Source organism: Odocoileus virginianus, chromosome 27 (genome assembly GCF_023699985.2).
Source record: "Odocoileus virginianus isolate 20LAN1187 ecotype Illinois chromosome 27, Ovbor_1.2, whole genome shotgun sequence".
NCBI lineage: Eukaryota > Metazoa > Chordata > Mammalia > Artiodactyla > Cervidae > Odocoileus > Odocoileus virginianus.
This window is the reverse complement of record NC_069700.1, coordinates 32150941-32166887: the sequence shown is the minus strand read 5'-3', so window position 1 is coordinate 32166887 and position 15947 is coordinate 32150941.

Here is a 15947-nt window from a genome sequence, read left to right as displayed (position 1 = left end):
TAGTAGTGGTACGTGGGTTTAGCTGTCCCGTGGCATGTGGAATCTTCCGGTACTAATTCTTAACCACTGGACCACCAGGGAAGTCCCATTCCCCATGTTTTGAAATCAACATTTGCAGTGGGGTATGTGGCCACCAAGTGAACACATCTTATTCTTGTATTATTTTATTGGATGTTACCACCAAATTATGCTAAAGCAAATATCTTTGTGTACATAGGTCTGTCCTTCTGAATTATTTCTTTAAGATAAATTCGCACAAGTGGAATTATTGGGTCAAAGAGTATGAGAATGGCATTGCAGCTTCTTATTTTCTGAGCAGTTATCTCTCTGTTGGAGTCTGTGTTTCTGTGTGTGAATAATAACCTTGACAGTGTTTGGGGGGGAAAGTCTTTTCAGGTCTGTTTTCTCTTCTTGATAGAGTCATTGAATGATGGAGCTGGAGGGAACCTGAGATACCATCTCACTTGGCTGCCTGACTGAGGCCCACATCAGGATAGTGTAGTAAATTCTATCTGAACAAGAAGCAGGCTGTTGAGCAGTTGTTTAGTGCAGTTCTTGGCTTAACACCCAGCCCAGGAGAAACTTACTCTAGAACACTGTCCATCAACTGTCAATCAACAGCATTTATTGTCAGAACACTCTTCATAGCTTTGGTTCTGATCCCAGAAAAACCAGACTCTCTGCTTCCCAATTATCATAGGCACAGGCCCAGGGGAGGTGAGAAGAGAAGGAAAAACATAGTGTTCTTTTAAAAGTGATTCCTTCTGCATTTGTTTGGCACAAGAAAAAGCCATGGGTGTGCTTCATGTTAGTCCCTTGTCTCTCTTCCCCACTCCCGGTGAACTGATGGGCAAGCTGTCATCTTTCTCCCCAAGGAGCCTTGGATTTTCCAAACCAAAGCTTGTCCCACGTATCTGCTAATGGGACAAAATGCTTGAATTGAAGCTGGAATGAGAGCCTACATGGGTTGTAGTAAAAGGGGGAATTTTGGAGTGAGGCTGACCTGGATTCCAGTCCCAGCTCTGCCACTTAGCTGTGGTGTGATTTGGGGGCAAACACTTAAACTTGCTGAGCCTTGATTCCCATGACTATAAAACAAGTTCGTCATGTCAGACTTACAGGGTTGTGAGAAATACTAAGTGGTTGGAACTGTGGTTTGTGAGTGACCAGGAGAGATAGCAAGACTAAGGCACCTGCTGCCAGCTTTTTGCTATAGGGTTTTGCTTAGCAGTTGTTGCCATTCATATTTTTTGCTATTGTTTTGATACTAGTTTCTGTCAACTTTGATATTATTGTTAAACATCTGCTGTTAGGAGTTTAGGTTTATTTCCTGTTATTAAGGATGTGTAGTTTACTGCAAAAGGCAGCCACTAACGTTCACTCTATTCAGAGAGGAGATGCCCTCTTCACCTCTCTACTCATCCTTCCTGCTGAGATCATCAACTGTGGGTTTCATGTGCCCAGACATTGCAGACGGTGATGCTGGGGAGGTTGAAAGAACCTCAGGTAACCCACTGAGGTCCTTTCACCCCCTGGTATGTTCAAAGACCAGCTTTGATTCCCATGGGGGCTGTTTGCAGAGCCTAATGCAGCTTGGCCTGGCTTTGTGCCGGAAATTCTGCCCACATGCAGATGAATTACCGTTGGCTGTCTGTCTGTCTGTCTGTCTTTGTTCTCCAGTGGGCTGTGGTCCTGAACTGTCTGTTTGGGAATTTTGTAGCTAAATTTTTAATGGAAATCAAGCACCACACTGGCAAACAGGAGACCTGGATTCACTCCTGGCCAGGTCAGGTTCTCACTTCCTGACCTTGGGCAGGTCAAGCCTCTTCTTTGGCTCTCAATTCTCTTGTCTGTGAAATGGGCACACTGGGGAGACTAGACAACTTAGAAACCCTAGGATTCTTTTTTTAACCACCTAGTTACTTGTAAAGTGCCCAGATATAAGGCACCCTCGTTGACTGTAAGGTGGACATATAAAACAAGAAGCAATCATTACCCTCAAGATATTATCAATTTAGTTAGAGAAACAGACTGACAACATGAAATAGTGAATGCCAGACAACATATAATTAAAAGCCAGCTGTCTGGTACTTACTGTTGATGCATTAGGAGCTCAGGGTAAAAAAAGAACGCCATGCGTATTTGGGGTGGCTTTGTGGAGGCTATGGGTCTTGGAGGATAAATGAGATTGGGTAAGTTGAGACGGGACTCCAGGTGGGAACCCAAGGGTTTCCTGTGCAGGGGGTGCCCTTTTCAACCCTGCACAAAAGCACTGTATTGGCTAGCCACAGCCCTGGCAAATTGGTCATGGAGACCCCTAGGTCTATTCTTCCATCCTAGCCCCATCGTGGGCTTGCCGGACCCATAGGGCCCCAGCCTGGACCCCTACCACTGCCCTAAGGGCACCTTCTCAGAGCTGGAGTGGGGAGAATGAAATCTTTCATTGTCAGAAGTATCACAGGCAGGAAATGAAGAATTTTGTAGGTGGTTAAAAATACAGTGGAGGCTGATTTATGTTTGAATTTTGTTCCAGGACAGGAGATTATAGCCCAGGTTCTGAGGCAAAGGCAGCCGTGTCTTTATAGCCTGCTTGGATCAGTTTTATGTCTTAGTGATTTTTATACGTTTCAGCTAAGCCAAGATGTTCGAACTTTTTTGTCCCACACTTCACTGGGGAGCTCATATACCACTCCTGCACCTAACCTCATTTTCCCATAAATAGGAAAAAAAATGTTTTTGCTTTCTACCTAGTTGGTATCCAATGATGTTAGCTAAATCATAAATAGATGATGAACCCACTTGACACCCTGAAGCAGATGTCAGGGGACATCTTGAAAATAAAAGGACAGGAATCTAAATACTGTTGAATATGCAGACCAGTCCTTCCCATAGTATTTTTAAAAACTAATTTATTTATTTTTGGCTGTGCCAGGTCTTCATGGCTGAATGCAGCCTTCCTCTAGCTGTGGTGCACAGGCTCTAGGGTGAGCAGGCTTCAGTAGTTGTGGCACATGGACTTAGTTGCCCTTCAGCATGTTGAATCTTCCCCGACCAGGGATCTAACCTGTGTCCTCTGCACTGGCAGGTGGGTTCCTAATCACTGGATTACCGGGGAATTCCATAATGTTTTCTTGATAAGATGAAATTTCTATCAGGTATTAGCACTAAGATAAGCTATGTGGCCTTTCCTGGCTTGCTAATAGGATTTTACCTCATGGCTACTGTACCTTTTGTAACTGATTATACTTCTCACTATTTCGCTCACAACAAAGCTCAGATCTGAATTTGTTCAGGGATTTTGAGCATAGATTTTTATGTACTAGCATTCTCCTTGGATTTATTTTCTTTTTCTACCCTTCTTTTCCCTTTGTTCTATCATTTTATCTATTTTTATCCCACTGTATTGTGTACATTTTGGTAAACTGCCTCAAATCCTTTTTTAGAACACAAAGGAGAATAAATAAATCAATAAATACATCCTGTGTTTGTAAATATAGCACTTTGTTCTTTCTAAGGCAAATTTTCACATCCATTAGCTCTGTGGTCCTCACACAGCTCTGTAAGGAAGGTTGGCTCAGTCACCCTCCCTTTGCAGACAAAGAATCTGAGGTACATCCATGGATAAATGGCCTGAAGAAGAGGACAGACCCACCCCTCCATCCCTATAGAAGATGGCCTGAACCCTTCTGAAGAAGCAGACGGGAATATGAAACTAATAGCCTGCTAGGTGACTTTTTACTAGTAGGTGTGGACTGAGAAAGAGGAAAAGTTGGAAGGGACACAAATTGGGGTGACCATTGGCTTCAGAGATTCCTCCAGAGTCCATATATGTGCTGCCATCTCTGCCGCCCCCTCCCCCTTTTGATAACAAATCCACTCCCACTGGTCACATGGGGGGCCATGGAGCCCCCTGAGCAGGGTAGCCAGTCATAGAACCATATGCTCTTGGCCACAGTGATTGGTTCAGAGGGGAGAACTCATGACTCAGGTTGGGCCAATAGGAGATCTTCACTGAGATTTTTAATCTCTAGCTGGGAAATGAAACGTCCTCTCAGTTTTGGTTGCAGAGCTGTTGTGCTGTGACCCTGGAACTGCCACTAGTTGTGCTGCCTTCTGTGAAAAGTTCCTATGGAGTATGAGGGGAGGCAGGCAGAGTGCATAAAGCAGCAGCTGGTGAGAGACTGTGAGAGAGACGGTGCCTTGTAGATGTTTGGACCTGAGGTTCCAGGTGCCTCGCCCTTGCCTCTCCCAGGATGGAGGCCAACACATCCCCCCTTTTGAGTAAGCTAGTTTGAGCTGTGTTTCTCTCACTTACTGCCCAGAAATTTCTTACTTCATATAAATTGTAGACTGAGTTTTTTTTTTGTTTGCTTTTTCTGGGAGAACCCTGAAGTTCTGCTTTTCTGGATGCTAATACATCTGGACACTCAATGTTTAAATTTCAGTGTTTAGCTTCTGTGAGGGAGCGTGGGCCCTGGGAAGTAAGAATAATAATTACCAGCACACTGTCAGGTGTCTATCATTGGAACATAAACACAGGCAGCAAAGCTTGGTGGTTCAGGCCATGGCAACTGACTTGGCTGCTCGTCAACTGTATGACCTTGGGCAAGTTACTTAACCTCTGAGTCTCAGTTGCCTCATCTGTAAAGTGAGGATAAAATGAATAGTAGGTATATCATAAAATTCTTGTGAATAATCCATTTCAGCACCTAATGCTGTGCCTCCTACCTCACTGTGCTGTGGTTAGCAGCTCAGTCATGTTCGACTGTCTGTGACCCCATAGTCTGAGGCTGGAGATTCTGCAGGCAAGAATACCGGAGTGTGTTACCGTGCCCTCTTCTAGGGGATCTTCCCGACCCAGGGATCGAACCTAGGTCTCCTGCATTGCAGGCGGATTCTTTACCAGCTGAGCTACCAGGGAAGCCCTCGTTCCTCATTAGCACACCATAAATGTGGTTCAAGTATTTTGGACAATTTTACATGTACTGTCCCTTGAGAACTCCTATGAATGAAGCAGAAAAAATATTCTCATATCTGTTTGGCTGATGAAGACTCTGATGTTTGCAGGGGTTAAATGATCCATTCATAGTACCTAGTAAGTGGAAGAGTCGGGACTTCCCTGGTGATCCAGTGGCTAAGAATCCAGCTTGCGGTGCAGGGGATGCATATTTGATTCCTGGTCAGGGAACAGAGATTCCCACATGCTGTGGAGCAACTAAGCCACCATACCACATCTTTTGAGCCCACATGCTACAACCAGAGAGTCTGTGTGCCACAGAGAAAGATTTTGCACGATGCAACTAAGACTCTTCACAGTCAAATAAATAAATAAATATTAAAAAAAAAAAACAATAAGTGGAAGAGTCTGGAATCTAGCTAGTGGAGTCAAATCCAGGGTTCTCTCCCTTGGATTTTGTTACCAAGTAGCTCTGTGCTGGCTATTCTCAGGAAGACAGTTTAGCAGCTTGTAAAGGGCACTATCCCTCCAGGGACAAGGTCCATTAGAGAAGCCAAATTCTGTCCAGAAGACAGCTTGCTGAGGACAGAGGATTGGCAGTAGAAAGATGCCCAGAGGAAAGACAGTTTAAGTTGGCTTCCCTGGTCACCTTCAGCACATGCTTATCTGCACTTCTCTTCCTCTTCTTCCTCCCTGGCAGCTCCCAGCACCCACACATCTCACATATAAGAATTCTACAAGACAGACTCTACAAGAATCAGAAAGTAATGTAGAGATCATGCGAGTCCATTCATTTATTCAACAAACATTTGTTAAACATCTCCTATGTGTCAGGCATAGTAGATGTTATGGTGAACAAGATGCAGATCAAATCTCTCATTTTACAAGTGAGAAAAACTGAGCCCCAGGAAGAAAGATGGCTTCCCTAAGGTCTATAGTGAGTCAGTAACTTTGTTAGACACCTAGAGCCATCTGCCTAGTTCATAGCAGCCCCTCTTTTCTGAAGTTTATGTGATCTCACCTTCCTTCCTTGTCACAGCTGATTGGGCCAGAAAAGATAACAATCAGATACCTGACAGAAGCTGGACCAATCAGATTTCACCTCCCAGAAATCTGATGCTGAAATGTGGTGCTATTCTCGGCCCAGAGAGAAAGGGACAGAATGAATGCATGGTCATATCCACGGTCCATCTCTTGGATCAACCCGTGGGTGTTCTATCAGCACTGCCCATTTTTTATATCTTCCCTCTTCATTTGGGAAATTTTGAAATTATTGTTTTTTTTCCTTGCAACAAAAAAAAAATAATGTAAACTAAGACTGTGGCTGACCTCAGATTAAAACCTGTCTGCTGGTTCCCAGACCTGTGTTCTTTCCATCACATTGACTGGCAGCAGAGATGCTTCCCAAGGAGTTCTCAGAACTCTGGCTTTTGGGTATGCCACATGAAACCATACCATCCAAAGGCGTTCTCATGGTTCAGAGAAGGGGTTTATGGGAGGTGTCAAGTCCCTTGATCTCTAGAGCAATTGCCTTGGGGGTGTGTGTGAAGGTTTCCAAAACAGCAGGAGAGGATGGTGATTAAAAGTTCAGGCACTGAGGCCAGACTGTTTGAATTCAAATCAATCCTGGTCTCCACTCATTAGCTGTATACCTTGGGCAAATCACTTTTCTCAGTTTCCTTCTCTGATATTCACTCTCATGGGGTTATCATAAGATTCCATATATGTATAGAGTGCTTGAAATAGTGTGCAACAAACACTAGTTATTTACTATGCAAGCAACCTGTTTTTTTAGATTGCATTTGTTCACAAAACATTCCAAGACCCTTAGGGTTTAGCTTTCACTCACTTTTCTAGCTACTGCTAGCCCCCTGAGATCCACCTTGGTCTGATCACATTTTTAGCATACAAACAAGTAGCATTCAAAGCCCAAGTCAGATACCACATGAAAAGTAATCAGTCTCTGACCTTTTACACACCTTGATGTGTGTGTTGTACTTGTGATGAGTTGTTGTCTCAGCTCATACTCTCCCCTGGGACAGGAGCTGACCAGACCGATTAAAGTTTCTCATCAAACCTTCATTCAACAATTATTTATTAAGTGCCTATTATATTCTGAGCTCTATACTGGGGCTGGGGGACACAGGATCTCTGTGTGGTGACAGGCTAAAAGATAAATACAACGCCATGCTCCAACACTGTGAGAGGCAAGCTTAAGGAGCTATGGATTGAGACTCCCCTAGTGGTCCAGTGGTTAGGACTCTGCATTTCCAATGCAGGGGGCACAAGTCCAATCCCTGGTCCAGGAACTAGATCCCACATGCCTTGCAGCAGAAGGAGCTATGGATTCGTTGAGAATGTTGAGCTTAGTTCACACTGGGGAGTTAGGGAATAGGCTCAGAGGAAAGGAAAGATGAGTAAGAGTTAGACAGGGAATACAATTTCACACCCATGAGATTAGCAGACATCTGACAAAACCAAGCACTGACAAGGATGTGGAATCACGGAAGCTCTGATACACTGCTGGTGGAGTGTAAGTTGATACAAAACTATGGAAAACAAACCAGCATTAACTAAAAAACTTGAAGGTGCATCAGTTGACATATTACAATCATGTACTTTGTTGTAATAGCAAAGATTTGAAAACAACTTAGATGTCCATTGTATTAATCAGCTACTGCTGTAATCATACTGGGTAACAAATAATTCTCAGTGACTTACAACAACATTTACTTCCTTTTGCGGGGGAGGAGTCAAGTCATTTGCTTTTACATGAAAACAGAAAATTGGGAGAGGGAGAACAAGAGGGGAACTAGCCAGCTGCTTAGATTTTCCCGCAGTTGGAAAGGGGCAGCTGGTTTTAAGACAGGAATTGGGTCCCCACAACCACGTGGCAATGGTGACTAGACCAGAAGCCAATTTATCCAAGCACCATTTTCTACTAAATATCATCCCAAACTAAGCAGGTTAAGGTTATGTTGGAAAGTATCACTGTCTGGGAGTATTTTTCTTAAGAGCACAGAGATGAGATGATAGGCATCAAGGCCACGGCACGGTGAGCAGCGTGGGCCAGTCTCACTTAGGAGCGGAGAATCAGTTCACGCAGAGCAAGTGGATACACGTGACATAGTCAAAGGCAGTGCGGAGTTCACAGCCTTTGCCGTCCATGTAGGGCTTCATGTGGGAGATGAAGTAGTCGGCTTATTCTCGAGTCAGGTTCTGGTACAGCTCCTCCCTGGGTCACATAAGGCTTCCCTTCGAAGCTTCTCGGTTTCCCTTCTCGGTCTCACAGCTGATCATGACGGTCAGGTACTTGTGCAGGGAGACATGGCTGTCCCTGTTTGGATCCACAGTGTCCAGAATGGCCTCGAACACGGCGTCGGGCTCCCCTTCCTCCATCATGGGCAGGCCATAGCCCAGGGAGTGCTCCTTGCTCACAGGAGTTCAGGTTTGACGAGTCGATTCTGCCCAGGTTTGCCTCTGCTCCCTGTATCTCTCATCTGGGGACTCAGGCTGAAGGGCGAACAGTTTGCTGGGAGCAAGCTCTTTTCATGACAAATGGCAGGACTGCAAGAGACCAAATTAAATTACTTAAAGCGATGTTTGCATCACATTCGCTAGCATTCTATTGGTTAAATTCCATTAGGCCAAACTCAAAGTTAATGGGGTAGGGATAGGTTCTCCATCCACTCTGTATGGCAAAGGATGTGCAGGTATAGTTTTATGTAGTTGTGAACGGAAGAGTTAGGAAAATAATTCAATTGCCTATATCAATCAGCAGAATAAAAAGATCAATAAATTGCAGTGTAGTCATACAATGAAAAATTATACAGCAATGTCGGTCTAAAGCAGGGATTAGCAAAGTACACCCAATCCAGCCTGCTTTTTGAGGTTCTTTTCGTAATTACAGCTTTTGTAATTACATTTGTATAGGAAAACAGTCGCATTTGCCCATTTACATATTGTCTGTGGCTTTTTTCACATTATAGTGGCAGAGTTGAGTAGTTGCAGCAGATTGTTCAGCCCACAAAGTTTAAAATATTTATTATCTCTCTCTTCCAGAAAAGTCTGCCGACCTCTGATCTAGAGCTACACACATCAATATGGATAAATTCTCACAAATGTAATGTTGTTTGAAAAAAAGCAAGTTGCAGAGGAACATAAACCATATGATACTATTTCCCTAAAGTTTTAAAACATGCAAAATATTCAAAATAATACTATACATTGCTTCACTACTCAAACATATGCTGTTTAAATAGCAAACATCAAAAGCAGGCTGAGGGGCTCCCCTGGTGGCTCAGTGGTAAAGAATCTGCCTGCCAATCAGGACGCATGAGCTCCTTTCCTGATCCCGGAAGATTCCACATGCCACAGAGCAACTAAGCGCGCACGCCTCAACTGCTGAGCCTGTGCTCTAGAGCCGGGGAGCCGCACTACTGAAGTCTGAGTGCCCTAGAGCCTGCATTCATCAACAAGAGAGGCCCCTGCAGGGACAAGCCTGTGCACCACGACTAGAGGGTAGCTTCTGCTCACCGCACCTCGAGAAAAAGCCCTCGCAGCAACGATAGACCCAGCACAGCCTAAGTATATAAATAAGTAGAATTATTTTAAAAAGTAGATTTATTAAAAAGAAGAAAAAAGCAGGCTAGGGACGTCCCTGGCAGTCCAGTGATTAAGACTCCGCACTTAAAAAAAAAAAACAGGCTAGTGATTATCTCCGTAACTGGGGAGATGGATGTGACTGGGGAAAGGTGCCCGAGGGGTTTCTACTGTGTTGGTAATATTTTGTTTCTTAAGCTGAATGATGGTGCCCATATAAGGGTATTCATTTTATTATGATTTACACTTTTTGTGTTAGGTCTTAAATATCTCAAAAAAAAAAAAGAGGGGAGAACAGAAGATGGGTGAAGACCGTTCTAAGGAGTCTGATTCCTTACCAAGGTAGAGAGGAGTTCTTGGGTGGGTCTGAGCGTAAATGGCATTGCAGTCAGATTTTAGAAGTGTTTTAGAAGCACAGCTGGTTGCGGTGTGGAGGACAGCAGGGAGCAGGGTACCGCACAACATCTTGCCCCCCAGGTGCCTCGCTTGCCTCACTTTACTCCCAGCCCCGGTCTGGAAGGGGATGAAACTGGAGGCAGGACCTGGTTAAGGGGGGTGGCAGTGGCCCAGGGCCTGAGCCAAAGCAATCACACTAGGGAAGGGAAGGGGTGACATCCTGAAGACCTGGGAAGGAGGTGATTAAAGAGGGAATGTGGGACTTCCCCGGTAGTCCAGAGATTAAGAAATCTCCTACCGACGCCAAGGACACGGATTCTAGCCCTGGTCTGGGAGGATTCCACATGCCCCTGGGCAACAAAACCCCTGTGACGCAAATACTCCACACACCCTAGAGCCTGTGCTCAACAAAAGACGCCACTGCAATGAGAAGCCCGCACACTACAACTAGAGAAAACTCGCGCACAACAACAGAGACCCAGAGCAGGCAAGATGAAGAAAAGAGGGAACGTGGAGAGTCAGGAAGGGGGAAGAGTCTAGGAAGCCCCCCACCTTTCTGCCTCAGACCGATGGATGGTGCTGCCATTTGCTGGGACAGGAAAGCCATCAGCAGAGTGGCAGGAGTTGGAAGGACACTGGTGAGTTCTGTGGAGCAGTGGTCCTGAGAGCGGGGCTCCAGGTTGCAGCTGGAAGGATGATAGAGAAAGTGGGAGGACAGGCAGGTGGTTGAAGGAGCCTGAAGTGGTGTGTTTTCTCTGTGCTCCAAGAGGGGTGCAGTGGGAACTGGGGTGGACGTGGCAGACCCTGTCCATTGCCTATCCCACGGCATTCCTTCTCCTTTGCTAGGAGAGCTCTATTTTCTCCAGGAGTCAATGTGCCCAGCCCCCAGCTGAATCATGATTGGTGCAAATCCATGACAACCATCCATCTCCCTCTTCTAGTAATTGGCTTAGGGGTAGACATGTGGCCTCATTAATGCAATGAGACATAAGAAATAATATGCAGGGACTTCTAGGAAATTCTTTTCCTCCATAAGAGACCTATGTGAGAAGAAAGTCATCCTCTTGTCTTACGCTGAAAGTGAAGTTGCTCAGTCATGTCTGACTCTTTGCTACCCCATGGACTGTAGCCCACCAGGTTCCTCCATCCATGGGATTTTCCAGGCAAGAATACTGGAGTGGGTTGCCATTTCCTTCTCCAGGAGATCTTCCCAACCCAGGGATTGAACGCGGGCCTCCCACATTGTAAGCAGAACTTTACCATCTGAGACACCAGCGAAGTCCACCCACATTTTTCTCTGTCTGACCCCTTCAGTTCTACTTGGGAAGCTGTTGAGAATGTATGCGATGCTTAGAACTGCCGCAGCCACCTCGTATCATGAGGAGACATAATTGAGGATGGCAGGATGGAAAAATGGGAAACGTACACGGAGCACCTGTGCCCTGCCTCCCTCTCGGGTGTTGCTGGTGTTCCAGGCTCCTGCTTCGACCAGGCGACTCCTCTCACCTGGAATTCTGACCTTTCCAGCGCTGCCTCCCCCAGCCCAATCCCCCCCCCCCCTCAGAATTCCTTGGTGGGTCAGATGGTAAAGAACATGTCTGCCATGCGAGAGACCTGGGTTCAGCCCTGGGTCAGGAAGATACTCTGGAGAAGGAAATGGCAACCCTCTCCAGTATTCTTGCCTGGAGAATCCCATGGACAGAGGACCCTGGCAGGCTATAGTTCAAGGGTCGCAAAGAGTTGGACACAACTGAAGTGACAGTATGGACTGGAGCCACCAGGCCCCTCTGTCCATGGGATTCTCCAGGCAAGAATACTGGAGTGGGTTGCCATTTCCTCCTCCAGGGGATCTTCCTGATCCAGGGATCAAACCCGAGTCTCTTCCGCGAGTTCTTTAACATTAGGGCCACCTGAGAGGCTACGGTCCATGGGGTCACAAAGAGTCGGACACGACTGAGGGACAATATTTCTTTCAGAATTCCTTATACTACCTTGAAACCCTGCCTGTCGCTAGCCCAGAGTTCTCCCGTTGTTTCATGTCAGTGTTTGATTTCCCACCCCCTCCTTCCCTCCAGGAGCCCGCAAGGCAGGGTGCCTGTTAAGATGTTCAGTAGACCCTTGGGGGTGAGGGAAAGGTCCTGTCATTTCATCTAGACGCATTTAGAGACGAGTACTCCTTTTGGGTATTCCATAAAACGGCACGTGCCCGCCATCCCACGTCTCTTCTGGTGAGGAACATACGCTTCCCCAAGTGTTGTCACACTCACTTCTCCAGGAACCCCAGGAAGTGGGTGCTGTTATTGCCACTTTCCAGAGGAGGACACTGCGATCCAGAGAAACACGGGATCCTGCCTGGAGCTACAGTTAGACACCGGCAGAGCCGGGTCTGAGGATTCTGAGTTTTCCCAGGGATGAGGGAGAGAACACCTCCCCTCTCTCTCAGACCCCCCCCCCCCCCCCCCCCCCCCCCCCCGCTCCTGAGGAAGCGAGAACCTGATCTGTGTGTTTTGCGGTGAACAAAGGCTCACGGACGCTCTTCCTAAACGGCTTTGCTGGAGGCACCAGTGTTTTTATCTACGGTCTCCCGTCTCCCTCGCCTCCTCTCTTTGAGGTTGTAAGGAATCAGAGAGCTGGAGTACACCTCCTTCCACCACCTGCCTGGATTCCCTTCGGCGGTGGTGAGGCTGGAGCCTGGGGTGAGCCACATCATGGCTTAGCTAGCTGCCTGCCTGGCTCTGCCTGCAGGGATGTGAGTTTACAGCACCCGGCTCCCTGGCCGGATGACTGCTGCCTCTCTGGACGCCTGCGAGGGCTCCTTTGCCCTCTGGCTTCCAGCAGGGCTTCGGGAATGGAGGCAGTGAGGTCGGGGAATCTATTACCCCAGCTTCCTCCCCGCAAGGTCACCACGGGCTGGCCATGTCCCTCTGCCCACATTTACCCACCACCAGGCAGCCCTTCCCTCCACTGCAGCTCTCTCTGGGGCTCCCCACACTCGCCAGCCCTGGGTACTGCAGCACCCCTTATCAGCTTCCCTAAGCCTTGCCTATCCACCTTTGCAAACAAGCTCTTTATTAAACTCTCCTCATGTCATTTGGGGTGAGGCTGCCATCTCATTGCTCCCAAGACCCTGAACTAATCAAGTAGCAGCCACTTGAGAAACAGCTGAATCCCCAGCAGGAAGTGGCGCGAACTGAGAGAGACAGGCTGATTGAGCAGAAGGGCGCTGCCATCACCCCCTGGCCATCATCTCTGAGAGGGTGGAACCCCCGGTGAGCTGGGAGTGGGAGTCCAGTCAACTCCACCAGCACAGCAGACTACCTGAATGTCTGCTGCTTCTAAGCCTGGAGAAGACCGCTTCGATGGGACCCGCTCCGCAAACAGGCATCACACTGGGCAGCAAACAGTGATCTCCAAATATCTTGATCACACACCCCTGTGGGTAAAACATTTTTGAGGATGTGTCTGTATATCAGTCAGGGGCCCAGCAGGAAACAAATGTCCTATTTAACTTAGGGTAATTCAAGCAAGTTTATTTACGTCCGTGTGTGCTAAGTCACTTTAGTCGTGTCTGACTCTTTGTGACCCCATGGACTGTAGCCCGCCAGGCTCCTCTGTCCATGGGATTCTCCAGGCAAGAATACTGGACTCTGTTGCCATGCCCTTCGCCAGGAAATCTTCCCAACCCAGGGGTCGAAGCTACTTCTCTTATGTCTCCTGCATTGGCAGGCAGGTTCTTTACCGTTAGTGCCACCTGCGAAGCCCCAGAACTTCTTTATAAAGTTGTGGGTGTAGAGAAGCTACAAGGGACGGTACCGGGCTATGACCATGCCTTGGTCCACAGCGGAGGGGAGAGAGTGAAGCACCCAGGTTTGGAGGGACACAGCCACCTGGGGTGACCCTGCAGGGAGGGAGCCATGGGAATAAGGCCCCTGACTGCACTTTCCTCTTCCCATTAAGTCTCCCATTAGGCAAATCCTCCCTGACAGCCTAGGGCAGGGATTCTCAGGACCAGGTGAAGGTGGGCTGAGGGGACAAGCAGGAAATAGTAAGTTCATAACTCCAGCAAATGTAAGTTTATTTATTAGAAAATTCTAGACACACACAACTGAGCTAATACCTTATGTACATTATAAAGCACATACAAGAGGGGAAATTGAGAAGAATAAGATGCAAGAGATAGAAGTAGAGCCCCAAAAGATTATCTCATGCCCCCTTGGCGTGTAGGCTCCCTGCTGTGATGCAGCCTGTGTGGGGGACCAGTGTCTCTGGAGTGATGGAAATTCTGGGGTGATTCTGGGGTGATGGAAATGTGTAAAAACTGATCAAGCTGGACACTTAGAGACGAATGCATTTGCCTGCATGTAAGTCAGACACACACACACACACACACACACACACACACACACCTCTGGGCCCAGCGGGCTCCCAGTTTTCTCTAGTTTGCTCAGGAGTCTAGAGTGGCCTATTGTTCCAGGGCTGTTTCTCTCCCTTTCTGCTCCTCTCATTCATGTCCCTGGGTCCCCACGCTGCTGAAGTGGCCTGGCCAGGGCACCTCCCTCTGGCGAAGGCCGACACCTTGTTCTCTCGGGTAATAATAGAGTCACGCTTACAGGGCTCTTGCTGGGAACTGGGAGCTGCTCCAGCCACTTAATATGCATTAACTCCTTTAATCCCCACAACAACCCTCAGAACACTGATACTATTTTTACCTTCTTTTTCCAAAGAAGAAGTGCCACAAGGAGCATGAAGAGGGGAAGCAATTCACCCAAGGCCACACGGCCAGGAAGGGGCAGAGTCAAAATGTGGCCCCAGGGTCTGAGCTCTGGCCCCAGGCTGTGGGGGCTTCTCTCAGATATTCCCTGGGGCCAGGAAGGAAGTGGGCCTGACCTGTGCCCCTGAAGCGGGTCTCTTTCTCTCTCTCACTGTCTCCACCTGCCTTCTCTCTTCCTCTCACATGCTGATGGTGGTTGACGGTGGTCATGTGGGAGGCTTGCTGTGCCGCCTGGGAGCAAGTGGCCTGAGAAGCCGAGTCAGGCCTGGGGTGGGGCCCTCTGCACGGCCACCCAGCCTGCAAGAGGGAGCAGTGCGTGTCTGCCCTAGCCTCTCCCTCCAGCCTCCAGTCAGCGGGCCTCCTCTTCTCTGTCCCTGGCTGACTGGCTTCTCCCAACCTCTGCCCCCAGCCAACATCCCCTCCCCACCCTCTGCAATGCACTCCGGCCCCCCAGCCTAGCTGTCCTTCCAGGCCCAGTTGAAATCTCATCCTCCCTCCAGAACAGCAGTCCCCAACATTTTTAGCACCAGGGACCAGTTTTTGTGGAAGACAAATTTCCCACGGAAAATTGGGTATGTGTGTGTATGTGTGATGGTTTGGGGATGATTTATTGTGTACTTTATTTCTATGATTGTTATATCAGTTTCACCTCAGATCATCAGGCACTAGATCCCAGAGTCAGGAGACCACTGCTCTAGGGAATATTTCCCCCCTGACTCCCCAGCCCACTGTTTGAATTTGAGAGCCAGGCTCCCCTTTCCCGGAGAAGGCAATGGCACCCCACTCCAGTACTCTTGCGTGGAAGATCCTATGGACGGAGGAGCCTGGTAGGCTGCGGTCCATGGGGTCGCTAAGAGTTGGACACGACTGAGCAGCTTCACTTTCACTTTTCACCTTCATGCATTGGAGAAGGGAATGGCAACCCACTCCAGTGTTCTTGCCTGGAGAATCCCAGGGATGGGGGAGCCTGGTGGGTTGCCATCTATGGGGTCACACAGAGTCGGACACGACTGAAGCGACTTAGCAGCAGCAGCTCCCCTTTCCACTGCCAGCTCAGGGAGGGTAGGAACCATGTCTGTCCTGCTCACTGTCACCAGCTGGACACCTTCCTCAGAGGTGCTTGGCATGGAGAGGCACCCGGGGGTTGTTTGAACCAGCAAAGGAACAGAGGGATGCTCGTGAGTCCTGATTTTGTTCTGTGGGCCATCAGAGGTTTTTCAG